Below are 15286 nucleotides of genomic sequence, written 5' to 3'. Positions count from 1 at the left end.
GAATTTTAACTAGATCACATGTTAATATTTTTTACCTATGTCACTTTTCTCCAGAAGTCAGTCCAGAATCACAGAATGTTAGAGTTTGGAAGGGACCTCCAGAGATCATTGAGATCAACCCCTCTGCCAAAGCAGGATCACTTAGGTAGGACAGGCCACACAAGAACGCACCCAGGTGGGTTTTGAAAGCCTCCAGAGAAGGAGACTCCACAACCTCTCTGGACAGCCTGTTCCAGTGCTCTGTGACCCTCACAGGAAAGAAGTGTCTCCTCATATAGAGGTGGAACATCTCATGTTCTAGCTTGTATCCATTGTTTCTTGTCCTATCTCTGAGCACAACTGAAAAGAGAACATCACCTTCATCCTGACACCTACCCCTCAGATATTTATAGACATTGATAGGATTTCCCCTTCAGCCTTCTTTAAACTATTTTTTAAATATATAAAGAAAGTATATAATGCAAGTATGTTACTTTTAACTTTAAAGGACAACAAAAAGTACATTTCAGTGTATGATTGTTGACTATGCTCTTGGTGGGTGGACAAAGCTCTCTTAATCCTTGCTACCTTTGCTAGTTTAGGTTTCAATCTGTTATGCAGATTTATTGCGTGAGGTTCTGGATTGATTCAGAGTAAAATGAAGAGGCAGAGCCATACCTGTTATGCTTGAAATTAAGGAAATGTGTACTTTATTTTGACATCTTATCACTAATGAGGATGGCATGATATCTAGAACACTGCCCTAGGGAAAAGACCAAGAAACTAGTCCCTTGTACTGATTACATACACACAATTCTTCAATTTTACTGCAGTTTTGTTAAGATCATATAGTTTCTACAGCTTCACCTTGTATTTCACTGCCAAGGACAACTATAGCAAATAATCAAAACATTCTCATCTATGCTAATGTTTTCTTTTTATTTGCTTTTCACTCAGCAAGCAGGGTTGCACTAATCTTCCTCAGCAACAGGAACACTTTAGCCTATTAATAGAATGAGACATTCAATGTTCAGCTATCAAATTATGTTAAGCATATTTCTTATTCCAGAATTAAACAGCAATAAAAAGGAATAGAGGGTAAAACTTAATTTAAAAAAAAAACAAGTCAGATTAGCACTAACACAATGACTGAAAATCATGAGATTTGTGAACATTTAATAAATACCTAGTGGTTTCTTCCATGTTTGCAAATGATAGGTAATAGGGCACCAATCAAAGACAGAGAATGAAATGCATGCCCTGGATTCACAAGTCAGTGAATTGGGTCTTAATGAGAGCTGCCTACAGTCATCCAGGGAATAGTGGCCAGTGATGCTTCTTTAAGAGCCAGCAGCACAGGCTGAGTGTGGTTTGGGCTCTGAAAATCACACACTGCAGTGACAGCCCTGAACCCAGCCGCACATGGGCAACCCACAGGCACTGCGGAAAGACTCTCTAACAGTTTGTATACAGCTCCTCAAAGAGCTGACAGACAACCAGAGGCCCTTTAATCCAGCAAAGAAAAGTGCATCGAGACCTAGTGACTGTAAACTGAGACTCCACTGCCAGGAATGGAAAAATGAAACCAGTGTTTAACAAAGAGGGCAACTAACCATCACAACTTCATGATAAATCAGATAAAGTCTTTATCATTTCAGGTCCTTAAATCATGGCTGAATGCCTTACACTGCAAAAATTCTAAATCAACTCTAAGTTATTGTGTGTGATGTGTATTGTGATATGCTATTAACAACAGAATGATTAACCCCTTCCCTATCTACACATTGAGGTACTTGCTTAATTTTTGGAGGGAGATGACTTAAGGCTCCCTATAATCTGGATGTCATCCTTTGCCTTGCTATTCTACTTCCTACCAATGATTCCTTTTGAAAGCCATCATGAATTTTACTGCCTGGCAGGACAGACAAGCTCCACTACTCTTCTGCAGTTTGTTTGTCCTTCCATGGGCAGAGCAGGAGAGGAAATCAATTCCATTTACACAGGGAGAGTTTGGTCTGTGGATGGAGGTCGGGTCAGACAATGTTATGATTCTCTAAAAGCCATCGAGTCCTCCTATCAGATTCATCTGGGGTTATTTAATCTAAGAACCAAGATAGATCTGGTGTAAAAAAAGAAATGGGAGTAGTACTGAGTGGTGTGATCACATATCCAGGGCTATGTGCCGCTTGTGAGTTAAAACTTAGACCATCAGAAACTTGCTGGCAGTGAAGTTCAAAGGCATCTCATCTTGTTGAGAGCAAAATTAGGGTTGTTGTGCATGGTGTTCGGAAATAGCACAGTATGTAAATGCAATTAAACCAGCATCACTGATGACTCTTAGAGACTATGCCAGCAGAATAAGCCTCAGCTGGCTTTAAGGCCCCTCTTCCACTTCCCCCATGGAGCAGCTACTCCTTAGGGAAATGAGATGTGAACACCCATAAAGACTGTAGTCTTTTGCCCTTCATGGCTGATGTGGTTTTTAGGTTGTTTTTCAGTCTGGCCCTTCCTCTGCCCACCCACATGACATTAGATGATCCTAGTATCTGGCTCCCAGCACTGCTGCAGGATTCCACAGAGCCACTTGAATTAGAGCACTGAGGGTACATAGAGACTGCTTCCCTTCCTCAAGGTCAGAACAGCTTGTACCCTAATTTTTCCCAGATTTGCTTAATATGTCTTTAAAAGCAGCATCCATGCCACGTTGTTTCCTTGATGTAGGTTGTTTGTTCTGCCCTAAGTGAGCAGAAAGCATTGCTTACCCCTTCCAGAGCAACCTTGCCTGAAAACCATGAGACATTTTCCCACTGCTACCCAGTTGATGCTTTCTCTGAGTCATAGAATCAGAGAATCATAGAATCAGAGAATGTTAGGGGTTGGAAGGGACATCCAGAGATCCTTTAGTCCAACCTCCCTGCCAAAGGAGGGTCACCACCCTTCTTTGGACATCTTGGTCTAGCTATTTGTCTTTCAAAAAACTTGTGTTGGATCTAAACCTGATTTGAATTTGGGTTTGAGATATTATTTTTACTAAAGGCTGTGCAAATATTTGTATAAGGCAATCTCACCTCAGCAGCTAAATTCAGCTATGTGTACCTCTGATTTTCTTCTTCCTAGTAGTAGGCCATCTGTTGAAATGGTACCAGGAGGATGAGCAAAGGGTATGTTATGATAAAGAAGATGAAAAAAAAAAAAGGAATGGAGTGGTTTCTTGTCATTGTTATCATTCAGTCACTGTGTGGGAAACAGATTTCCAAAACCACAGGATTAAGGAGGATTCTCTAGACATCCCAACTACTTGACAGTCAGTACTGAGAAGGGAAGCATGACAGCCTTGCCAAAGATAAAGATCCAGGTTGAAAAGAACTGTCCTGCTTTGAACAAGTCTTTTTAATACAGAGAATGAATATCAGAAAAAGAACGTCAAATAGGATGGTTCACTTTTGTTGCACCCAGTTGGGGAAAAGCACTGATAGCAGTTTCAAGTGCTGAAGAGATTGCAAAGAAACCACAGAACAGATCCTAGTAATGACAGCTGATGGACATACAATAGGCACAAAGGACCTTTTACTGGTTGAAACCTTCTTAGAAGTTAACAATAAGAGCAGGAAATAACAAAATCAGACTCAATGCAAGTGCATATATGCAGGGAGAAAGAAATCAGGTGAAACACTGAATAAGAGAAAGACAATGAGAAAGCAGTAATAGGAGGTATAAGAGAAAATAACCAGTGAATTAAATATGAGCCTGCAAATCAGTAGGGAAACTGCACTCTTTTAAAGAAATCATCATGATTTTGCACTGGATCTAGGTTTCTCCCACTCCAGACTGCACAGGAAGCAGTTGTCAAAGAGCAGTTCTGGGCTTGTATTTGCAAACTTTGCTTTGTATAACATGCTTCTCCTTCCATTCACTCATTTCTGGGCTCATAAGCCTATTTCCTTTATCAAATATAAATAAGCATCCCTCTGTTCAAAGCTAACAATATATTGGTTTCACTTTAGTTTCAGGATTCTTTAGGCATTTTTATTCTGATCTGTTCAAGTAAGACAAAAGGCATTTTTGAATGTTCTGCTAGTATGCAAGTTAGATGCTTTTGAAGCCTACATAAGTCACGTTTAGAAACTTTAGCTGAACTTTGAAGGACTTTGATGTTCACAAACCATTTTCAAAACACTCTTAGAAAGTTTCTGGTAGAAAGTTTCTGGCAGGAAGTTTCTGGTCTTTGGTGCCAGCCCTCATGGAATTTCTGTGGGTGTTTGTGCAGTTCTGGATTGATCTTGATCTATTTTGTCTTTGCAACATGCAACACACAGAGGATGGATAACATTGCTTTTTCTTGCTCATTGGTTATGCTGTTGTATTAATTTCTGTCCATCCACTTTTTCCCCTTATTGATGAATCATGTTAAAGGCAGCAAATGTTGCCAGACTAGCCCCAAAGGCTGCAGCTCTTAGTTTTTCGCTCAGAAAGAGCACAGGCAGCAGTGGTGCAGCTTGTCTCTGCTTTTCTGCTAATATACCTTGTGCTCCAGTGCCTGGAACTTGCAGGGAGCAAAAGGCATTGAATTTCTGCCTTCCCTGTATTTATGTTTCTAATGAAAGCAGTTTGTAGACACATTCATTCTGGGATAGATTCTTCTTCTTTTTTTTTTTTCTTTTTTGAGAAATGGGACTGAGAGCACAGCTCATTTAATCTGGAATCTCATCACTGAAGACAATCATACTTGTGATTGAACCTCCAGGCTTTTTGCAGCCTTCCTCTGGAAGGATTTACTGGGAAGAAGGGGAAGATGTGTGTCAGCATATTAATGCAAGAGCCTGTCCATAACTCCTTGTTTAGAAAGGGGTCATGTGTAACCAGAAGGTACTGAGACAGGCAAGCATGCACTGCAGAGTTAACCCCTATATATACACTGTCTGTAGCACATACCATACAGCTCAAGGGCTTTTGTCGAGGTCTTTCAGTCACAAAGTGGCCACAGTAGATGGTTTCTATTCCCACACCATTGTCCTGCATCAGCCACACTGTTGAGAGGGTACTGGGGGACAGCCTAAATCTCCCAAACCCCATAGTAGGTAAATGCTTACTTGGATCTTTCTTTTGGCCCATGATCATTAATTTTGCCTTGCTTCCTCACTGTGGTACTGATGTTAAGTCTCCATCTCAGCTGCACATTGGGAACAACGTGTCTATATTGCTTGCAAAGGGCTTTAGGTTTATGCAGTAAAGGCTCTTCTATCAGAGTAGGGAAATCTGTTGCTGTGAATATGAAAAGCAGGTAATTCCATTTACTACAAAAAATATAAAGAAGAAAAATTCCATTGAACTATTCCTCAACTCATTTTTCTTCCATCTCAAAACTGCAAGAAATTCTGCTGGAAAATGCACTTACTGGAAATGTACATGAAAAATAAATTACTGCTTAGCATGCATGTGACTGGAGTGGAGGAGCACTGACTGTCCTTCACTGGAAATCTGAAGATGGTGTTGTACCCAAAATGGCACTGCAGGCTTCTCTGAACAGCCTCTGCCAACAGTATCTGAAAGCAGTTCATCTGGAAAAATACTGAATACATACATCTGTGATAACCTAACCAGCCACTGAGTGTCATCTTTGCTCCACAAACCCAGCTGAAAGGTTCTCATATGACAGAAAGGAGAAAGAACTCTTGACTCTTCAGGAGAGCTCCAATATGTTAGCAGCCAGACACAATCCTCATTGTAAATCAGAGACCTTTAATTAGCTCACCTGCTTTAATAACATGGGGCTCAGCTTCTCTGATGTTCAGTTTCTCCCTGATATAAAGTAGGTATTTGAACTTAGAGATCACAGCCTGCTTCTGGAGAAGGGAAAGACTAAAATTCTTTTTGCTGTTGATTTCACTGATAACACCCATATTAAAACAGGGATAGATTGACTTGGTGATTCATAAGGCTGAGCTAGTGGGCATCAAAGCAATGCTTTTATATCTTCACGTCCATACTTAGTAGATGGATATCACAAGGCAAGAAATTCTTCTGTTTCCTTCCTCATTAATTAATAGCAGTATATAGTTCTGCTGATTTTGTATGTTTCTTTTGTATTGCAACAGATAGCCTGACCGTTATACTTTCCACTGAACACTGGCTAAGGTTTTCTGTTTATTAGGATAAAATGCTACATTTTTCTGTTTATTAGGATTAAACGCTACATCATTTGAACCAAGACTAGAAAGTCAGTGACCATAACTCTCATAATGAGCTTAGTCTCCTTCTCAACTCTTGCTCAATGGGCTTTTGAGGGGCTCCAGGTCTGTTTCCCGCCAAGTCAGCTAATGCTTCCAAGACTTCAGGAACCTGCAACACATTTCATGGCTTACCAGGAGACAAGCTGTGCCAGTTCAAATTATTCTCAAATGGCTTGAGACTCTGGGCAACCTCCAGCATATCTCTCCTGGACAACTTTTGTTACAGTTCCTCATAGGCAAGGCCATGCACAAAGCCATTTACAGCTATTCTGAGATGTTCAAAGTAATTTTCATCTACCTTTAGTCTGCTGACTGAAAACATTATTGCCATTGCTTAGCTGCAGGACTTCCACCACCTAGGTTCTCACTTCCTGATCATCTCCTTTTTGTCTCAGGGATGACCTTAAACTGCACCTCTTCTTGTATCAAGAGGTACAGCTGAGCACCACTGCAGTAATCAGAATATATTTATTGGTTTCTTGCTACTATATATAAGCTATTAGGAAGTTTGAATCCCCGCTGGGGCTAATTGGGAAATCATTAGACTGAAGTAAAAGAAAATTAAATTCTAGAGGACAATGTACTTCCTAAACTGTACCATAAAGATGCAGAAAAATATAGATATTCATGCAGAGGAGGGCCTTGGATGCCAGAGGAAATTCTCCCCCAAGAAACTTCTGATGGAAGGAGAAGCAGAAGCATGACAATGTCTGTGCTGTGAAATTGTGTCTGCAATTTCAATTCGATCTGTGTGTCTTCTGTGCTCATTTAAAAAGTGTTACTGTGTGGAGACAGCAAATGAACAGTATCTGGTTTCCTCCAGCAATTTATCCTTGGCTAATTAAAACTGTAAACTCAGAACACTCTCTTGCTGTTCTGCAGGAGGACAAATCTGGCTCAAATCTGAACAGTGATATGTGAAGATATCTGAGTTATGGAGTTTTCATTTCAGCCAACAGGCAACAGACTCTGGCACAACATCCCAGTGCCAGATATATTGGTCCAGCATCATAGACAGAGCTCTGACCTTAAACTTGAAGGTTAGCTTTAATTTGTAGCTCAGCTATTGACACATTGTCTCTCTTGTCTTGACTACCACCTCAGTAAAACTGATGAAAAGTCATGTTTCAGAACTCAGTAAGGTTATTATGTGTGCTAAAGATTTGACTATGTCAGATGTGTAGTGCAAGTAACTCTTAACAACACCTCTTCACCTTAAAAGATGAGCTATATTGATGAAACAGAGCAACAAGGGAAAGATGAAGAGACAGCACCCCAGAAAACTAATATTCTTCAATAAATCATTAATAGAGTGGGAAAGATTGTGCTTTAGTGAAACTTAGACCTCATTAAAGCCAGGGAGATCTCAAATGCCCTTTCAAGGCAGAATAAAGTCTGTAAGAGGAAACAGGCAAAAGAAGGTTGTTGCCATCTGAGGAGAAAGGCCTCATCTTAGGGCTTGGGAAACAAAAGTGTTTGTCTGCTGTGGTGTTCACCAGCAGATGCAGAGGTTTTACCTTGCTTCTTCTGCACTGGGCACTGGTTTGTAAAAACTGTGCCAAATGGATCTATGTGGCTATTATTATCCTTCCACATTCTTGGTCAGCGTAGCCAAGTAGTGAAACTTATGCTGAGATAAAGTCATTTCCTTGGTCCATCCATAGGCCTTGCTACAATGATTTAGTGATACAGAGGCATTAGAAAGTAGCTCACATGCCAGGATTTTTTGCAATTGTCTCATGGTGTTTGTCTTTTTGCTTTATAACCATGCATCTGTTATTGTACAAACTGTAATGTACCTCCTTCTCTTTTCTCCTTCTCTCCATATTTTCACATTTTCCTTGTGCAGCTTGATTATTATTAATTTTTTTTAATCAGTAGTAATTATTGAAGGTTTGTATTAATCACATTTGTGTCAGTCTTCACTCAGAAACCTAAAATGAATGAATCCCTTTTTTTTTTTTATGCAGGGAAAGCAGTTGCTTTGCTAAAAATCTTCAACAGAAGAGATTTCCCCTAGAGAGAGTATAGGACATACTAGACAATGTACTAGCCATGAAGGGTATGTTAACCTGCCCTCTGCTTTCCATTTCTCTTCAAAGATCATGTCCCAAGTCCAAGCATTCAGTTCAGATAAGACAGAATCATAAAATCATTTAGGTTGGAAATGACCTTAAGAACATTTAGTCCAACCATTAAAGATCATCTGCAAGAGCTGAATAAAGGGAGCTTGAATAAAGGGAGTGAAGGACATAGAGAATGTTGTATACATGCACAAGTAAAGAGTGAAGCTGAAGTGAAGAAGGTTGAGGCAAGTCATAATGAGAAGAAAGCAGTGTCAGAACAGAGCTTTTCAAGGAAACAAACATCTCCACTTTGGATGCTCTGGGAAGTGCTCCTATCAGATAAGCCTCCCCAGGCCTGTACAGCAAGGATTTAAGGTCTATCTTACCTGGAATAAGGAAGCATGTGACAGTCCCCTGAAATGGAGCTGAAGAAATATCCTGTTAATAAACCTGTAATTTTCTTATCCATCTGCCTGGATATGAGAATCCAATGTGCTGCCATGACCTCTGCTTTTATTCAAGGTCTCCGGCTATCTGTCACTTCTTATTTTCTGCATTCCTCCTAAACCTGGACACAACACTCAGTGCTGTAGGAGGACAAAAAGCCAAAAAGATGCAGCATCCAGGCCTACTTCCACTTTCTAGGTATAATTTCCTCTCACATGAAACAATTCTTGGTAGTATTCATCACATTTTGGCCTCTTGTAAAGGTTTGGGAGCTGATGAAACATCATTAGGTCATTTTTCAAGGCAAAACCTAGAGTCATGTCACTGATCCAACAACTACAAGGTAGAACAACTCAGTGTGGAGTGTGCCTTTACATCCAAGCTGCTTCTCCTGGAGCATTTTTTTCATTATCTCTGAATACTTAGTTACAAAGATGTAAGGAATAAGGACAAAAATCCTGTCTTCTTGGTAAGCCTTAAAATTGGTGCAGTGCTTACAGTGCTGATATTAATAAAGGGTTGCAACAGTTCAGCTATTAATAAATTTTATCTGGCAGACATTAGCAGAATATGATGAATTCTGGGTAGAGTATGTTATGCTAATCAGCATAAATATAGGAAAGACCTTTTCCCTTCTGAATATAAGAATACTTAGTATGAATGCTGTAGTTAACATATGCACATGGGAATTTAAGATTATATGTATCACTGGCACCATCATCTTATTAGCTATGAACATATGTTTTGTACAAGGAGAGGCTCCTGTTGTTAAAGCAAGGGCAAAATTCTGGCTGACGAGATGAGAAGAAGCAAGAGATGGAGCAATTTGAACACAGTTCAGTGAGACAACCTTGAAAACCTCTTAGATTAAAACCAGCCTGTTTTGATTCAGGGCCTTTGGGGGAAAAAAAGCCAATAACCAACTCCCTCCTCTCCATCACATTTACAAACCATCAAAAGATAATTTCCCACAAATATTCCAAGTATTCAGTTTTATGGAAGTGTGATACGTTTAGGGCTAATGTACTATTGTAAATAAAAGTTTTCCAGAGTATTCCAGAATACCAGTGGGCTGCATGGTCCTGAGAGCTTGGACAGGACATTACAAAATATTTTTGTCCCATCCTATTCCCCTGCAAATGTCTATATAATCTGAAGCTGCAGCTTCTTTTTTCTCTTTGCTCTTTCCTCTCCTGTGCTTTGCTCTTGCTTTCTCACATCTTCCCCTCTCCTGCCTAACTTTGTTTGGGCTATGCTGTGTGGGAGGTAAGAACTGGTGCGGTGGGGACAGAGAGAGAATATTTGTTAGCTGCACAACAGCCTTCAGGTTTTGTCCAGAGGAGTCTGGGCTTTTGTGAGGTTATAGATATCTGTATATGTTTATTACCTTTTATACTTAGTTTACTTTTGTGTTTTGTCTACTTTTGTATTTTGTCTACCTTTGTAAATATTATTTTCATTTAACTTCCACATTCTGTGCAAGTGTTATTATTTTACTCCTTTGGGGTAAATCCCACATTCTGTCTGGTGCAAAACCAGCACAAGAAATTAACTGCTTCCCTATATCATTCCCAAGAATATAAAAACTCCATAAGAATAAATGGTTGTATTGTTGACTGTTTAGGTTTTTTTTTTCATTTAAATATTGTCTTTAAATAAGAAATGGAGACACTTCCAAAGCTTTAATAATCAATAGACCAAATTAAATGACACTGTATGATGTATTTCTTTTAGAAAGTTGACCAGGATGGTGTCACTGGGGGAGTAGGATAATGAAGCACAATCCTAATTACAAGACAAAACCAAACCAAAATGCTAATGTTCCTCAAATCACATGTAGTGCACAAACAAGTAGATGTTTTTTAAATGGAGGTCTTTATATCTTTTCCCTTTCTTTTAGTGTCCCTTTAAGCCAAGTTCTTTGCTGTTAGAGTATTTCACATAGCGAAGAGCTTGTCTCATGTTTATGCATGTCACAGGTTTAAAGTGATTTAACCACCTGGACCAAAAGTAGGAAATTAATGAGCAGTGGGAGTTTTGAATTTGAAGGTATGAGGGGCATAAGGTTAGGGCACGGGTATCTAACAAAAATCCACGCTGTGCACTGCTAACATTTGTTCCTGTTGACACTGAACCAAGTTTACTGTAGATCTGAGTGAAACTTTTGTCAGGCATCTGACAGAAAAGTCTATTGGGAATGGTGGAATTATTAGGTGGCCTTTGGGTCAGGCCTAATGAAGAGATTTTTCCAGTCACATGAGGCTGAATTGTAATTTCACTGTGAATGCTTATGAGCAATTTCATGTGTGAGAGTAACACAAGGAAGTAGAAACAAACAGACAGCAGAAGTTCCTTTCATTTTTCATTCAGAACCTGCCAGAAAAGTACTTTCTTCATCTCGAGGCTAGAAAATAGCATCAGATGCCATTATTTGAAGGACTCAGTGTGATCTAAGTTCACAGAAGTCAAAACAAAGTTCCCCTTTGACTTCCTAGAGTTTTATGTTAGGTTTTTTCATTTGTTTGTTTGTTTTTCAGAATGAATTTTTCTGTGTGACCTGTATTGTGGTGCTGCATCATAAAAAATTAAGATGATACACAAAATCTTCTATTATTCAGTATTACTCTGAAGATGCATCAAATGGATTATGTTTTCCAAACACAGGATGGTCTGTCTGCTGTTACTTCTGTTGCACTAAATTCTCTGTGGGATACGTTACATGACTCAGAATCAGTTTGAAATAACACAGTCTCACTTGGTTGCTGGTAATCATATTGGAAATGCATTTTGCACCATGTTATGCACAGAATGTATTGTCTTATTCAGATCCAACTTTTCAGTCTCTGTTTTCTTTCAAGTATATAAAACACAGAGGTGGGTCAAGAAAAGTTCAGGTTTTGGTGAGACAGAATTTGTGATTATGGTTCTAGCCTGTGTGACTGTTTACAGCAAAAGGAGTATATATAAGTGTATACAGCTACGCTGTAAACCTGACTATCCTTATTTATCCTTTCTTTTCCAGATAAAAGGATGAAGGAAAGGGGAGGTAGAACTTAACCCAGTCATTCAGACATAAAGTGCTAGAAATTTTTTTCATCATTAATTCTTAGATATCTTTATTTATAAAATGCCTTAACCTATAACTATCCTTGATCCACTCAATACAGACATTTACATCTGATACAATATAGGTAGGATAAAAGCAAAAATAATCTCCATAGTGTTGTGTGGATTTAAATGTTTGCCTGATAGCAGAAGTACAATACCAGTAATACTCAAAGGCTTTGGCTAGTAGGACAGATGACTCAGAGAACAAGAATTACTCCTTCTGTCCCAGTAACAACTTATGGAAGGTGTTTATTTAGGAACATAGAAAATAAATGAAGAAGGCCTTGGAAGTACAGCTGCTCCAATCATTATCTATATAATTTTGATTATTATGTGTCAGGATCCAAGCACAAGACCTGCAGTTCATGGATGAAATTCTCTTAAGCTTCAGGGTGGACTCCTGCAGTCCTAAAATTAAGAGATTTTGAGTTCTTTGAATTTAATTGCTCAGAAGCACATGAGGGGTTTGCATTTTATGGAGTTGTTCTGAGTATTGTACTTATTTTTCCTTTGCACGTGTTCTCTGTCAACCAGATAAAGTTAAGATTTCCTCTGTCTCCTTCGTACACTGTAAACATTGGTTAAGTGAAGAGCTGGAAGTATTTAATTATTGCGATAATATGAGGCCATTATATCCCATTGATTGTAGGTAGCTGGCTCTAGGGAATGCACTGCCTAAGAAGCTGAAGTGCTTTCCAGATACTAATTATTGCCACATCATGCCCATTTGAAGGTAGGGAAATTAAGGCATGGATCAGTAATCACTGGAGCTTTCAAACATAACAAATTCCAGTCAACACGCTGAAATCCATGTTGAAAATTTCCAACGAATTGCAGTGTTTTGCTCTCTCCAAGCTTGCCTCGGAATCTGTTGAGGAAATACAGGGGTATGCAAAAGATTTGAATGAGGCCTTTTGGTTTGGCTGAGTCACCCTTGCCCCACGTTTTCAACCAGTTCTGTTAGTGCAGAACTTCTGCTGGTTAACACAGCTTGTGCCTAGGTGATTTAAAGGCAAACATTGGAAACTGTGGGCCAAGTGGCTTGCTCCCTGCTGCTCTGCGAGCGGTTGCCATGAGATCTGGGAATTCCAAGTTCAGCATCCTAGATCTCCTTCCCTTCCATCTTTCAGTACCAGCAAGTCACAACTCTGACCCAGAACAGCTATGCTGCAGATGGAATTGCCAAAAGGCAGCTGAGGTAGTGAGGAGGAGCATGGGCTTCTCTCCAATGTGCACAAATATGTCAGGTCTTGCTAATGCATTTAAATTAATGCTCTTGTAGCTTTGTGCTGACAACAAAAATATCTTGTGATGCATGCACTTTTGCTTTTAGTGAACAGTGATGCCTCCAAAGAATGAGGTCTTGACAGTCTAAAAGAATTAAGTTTCTTTTCAAGCAGAAAGGTCAGCTACAGGCAAAGAAGCTTTAAACTGCTCTGTCACTTTCCTCCATGATGTATTGCTGGGAGTTCTTTCTCTAAGGCTAGATACACCTAGATTTTTCTTTTTAATGGCAGATTGATTGGGCCAAGGTATGAGCAAATCAGGTGTAATTTGGACTGAAAGCAGCTAGGGATCTGTCAAAGTGAATCCTTATCTGCAACTCTTCCCTTTGGCTTTTTTTCCTGTAGTAAATTTCCCTTTGTTCATTAACTGTCCTCTGTGTTGAACTCTGCTACATTGACAAGTGCCACCAGGACTCAAAGTAATAAGAAAATGTCCAGGGAGACTTTTAAACACATTTACATCTCTTAGGTTTGTAGGATTCAAAGCCTGCTGACCTGGAGGCTGTAGTATGTTCCTCTGCAAGCAATAGCAAAGTATTGGGATGGGCTCTGGTCCATGCACTGTCCAAAGATTCTACTCTTAAGGAGTTTGGCTTTGACCAAATTTCTACTTTTATTACCATTGGTTTGAAACTCTAAAAAAGAATCTTTAAATGGTAAAACACACACTTCTTAAAATGTGAATCTTAAAATGAAATTGACTCTAAGTTTCTGCAAAATAAGTAAAACTCCCTCCAAAGAATTTCATCCTTGTCATCATTTTTCCCTTAGCATGTCTTGAGTTTGACCCAAAAAAGTTTGGGTCAAAAGTTTGGCCCTGTCATGAACTTGAGACTAAATTAATTCATTTCACAATGGTTTTGTTCTTATAGCTTGCTAGAAAAGCCTACTAAAGTCTTCATGTTTATAATGAACTTGCATCAAAAATGATCTTCTGCCTAACACAGAGGATCAAGCTGGAATTAAGTTTGAGTGCTGCAGTCTCCTACAAAGCAATCTCCAGCCACAGTCAAAGCCCAAGCATCTGCTGCTGTGAAAATAAGATGGGACAGATAGATGAAGAGACAATCATGCAAGGAATATTTTATTTTTCATTAAAAAGCCAGAGAATAAAACCAATGTTTAGCTTGAAAGTCCAGGATCTTATGGCATCCTCTTTAATTGATAAAACTTCCCGGTGCTGAGTGAGATTTCAGCCTGTCCATTGATTCAGACACAGGAATGTGTGGCTGTGCTACAGAATCTCAGTTAAAAAATCATCAAATCTTCCCAATTTACAGGGTCCACAGAGCAGCAAACAGACATTTGACTGACTGGTAACAGTTTGTTCAGTCCCTGCCATTCAGTGATGCTGCCCTGGCCAGCCATGTGTGTCCTCAGTGTCGACTTCAAGGAGAAAGGAGTGCTCTGGTTTAAACCTCCCTGAAGTCCTGAGCATGAGGAACTACTCAGACATCGAAACTTTGAATTATTGTTTGCTTGACCTTTCAGCAAATTCTTATCAAACTATTCCATGTTATTGTTTTTGTTAAACTGAAGAAGAACCAACTTTCACACTATTTTTAGTGGACATAAAGTGACTTTGTCTTTCCCAAGACTTGTTTCCAAGAAAGTACAACAATAAACAGAGCTTAACTTATATATTGATAAAAAAATCTAGTTTATCTTTTCTAATCAGTTCATACAATTCAAAAGAAAACTCCATGTCTTTAACTTACTGATGGAGAGTGTCTGTGTTCCTGGCAAAGTTTTCAGGTGTCAGACCACTGATGTGTTATCTGGGATGTGTCCACTCCTCAGCAAGCCCCTAACTAAATTAGTGATAAAATAAATGACAGTAATTTTGGGCACTGAAAGGAACCATCTGGTGGAGATGAGGCTAACAGATGTGCTTTCACTGCCAGTACCTCAATCCACATACTAAAGAACACCTCCTTGTTCACCTGCTTATTAATAATGTAGCATTTCTGATTTTGCAGTGCTGAGGGATCCCATGCATCATGCTGGCTCCTGCATAATGCCAGACATTGCAGTCTCATAGCATTAAAGCCTTAATGCTCCAGTGAACTCTGCACTGGCCTTGGAAGAGAATGTAGCACAGGACCAAGACCTGAGGAACTGAGACAAAGAACTGCTCCCTGAACGAGACACAGGGTAGTATTGATCAGAG

Source organism: Indicator indicator, chromosome 12 (genome assembly GCF_027791375.1).
Source record: "Indicator indicator isolate 239-I01 chromosome 12, UM_Iind_1.1, whole genome shotgun sequence".
NCBI classification, from domain to species: domain Eukaryota; kingdom Metazoa; phylum Chordata; class Aves; order Piciformes; family Indicatoridae; genus Indicator; species Indicator indicator.
This window is presented reverse-complemented; position numbering follows the sequence as displayed.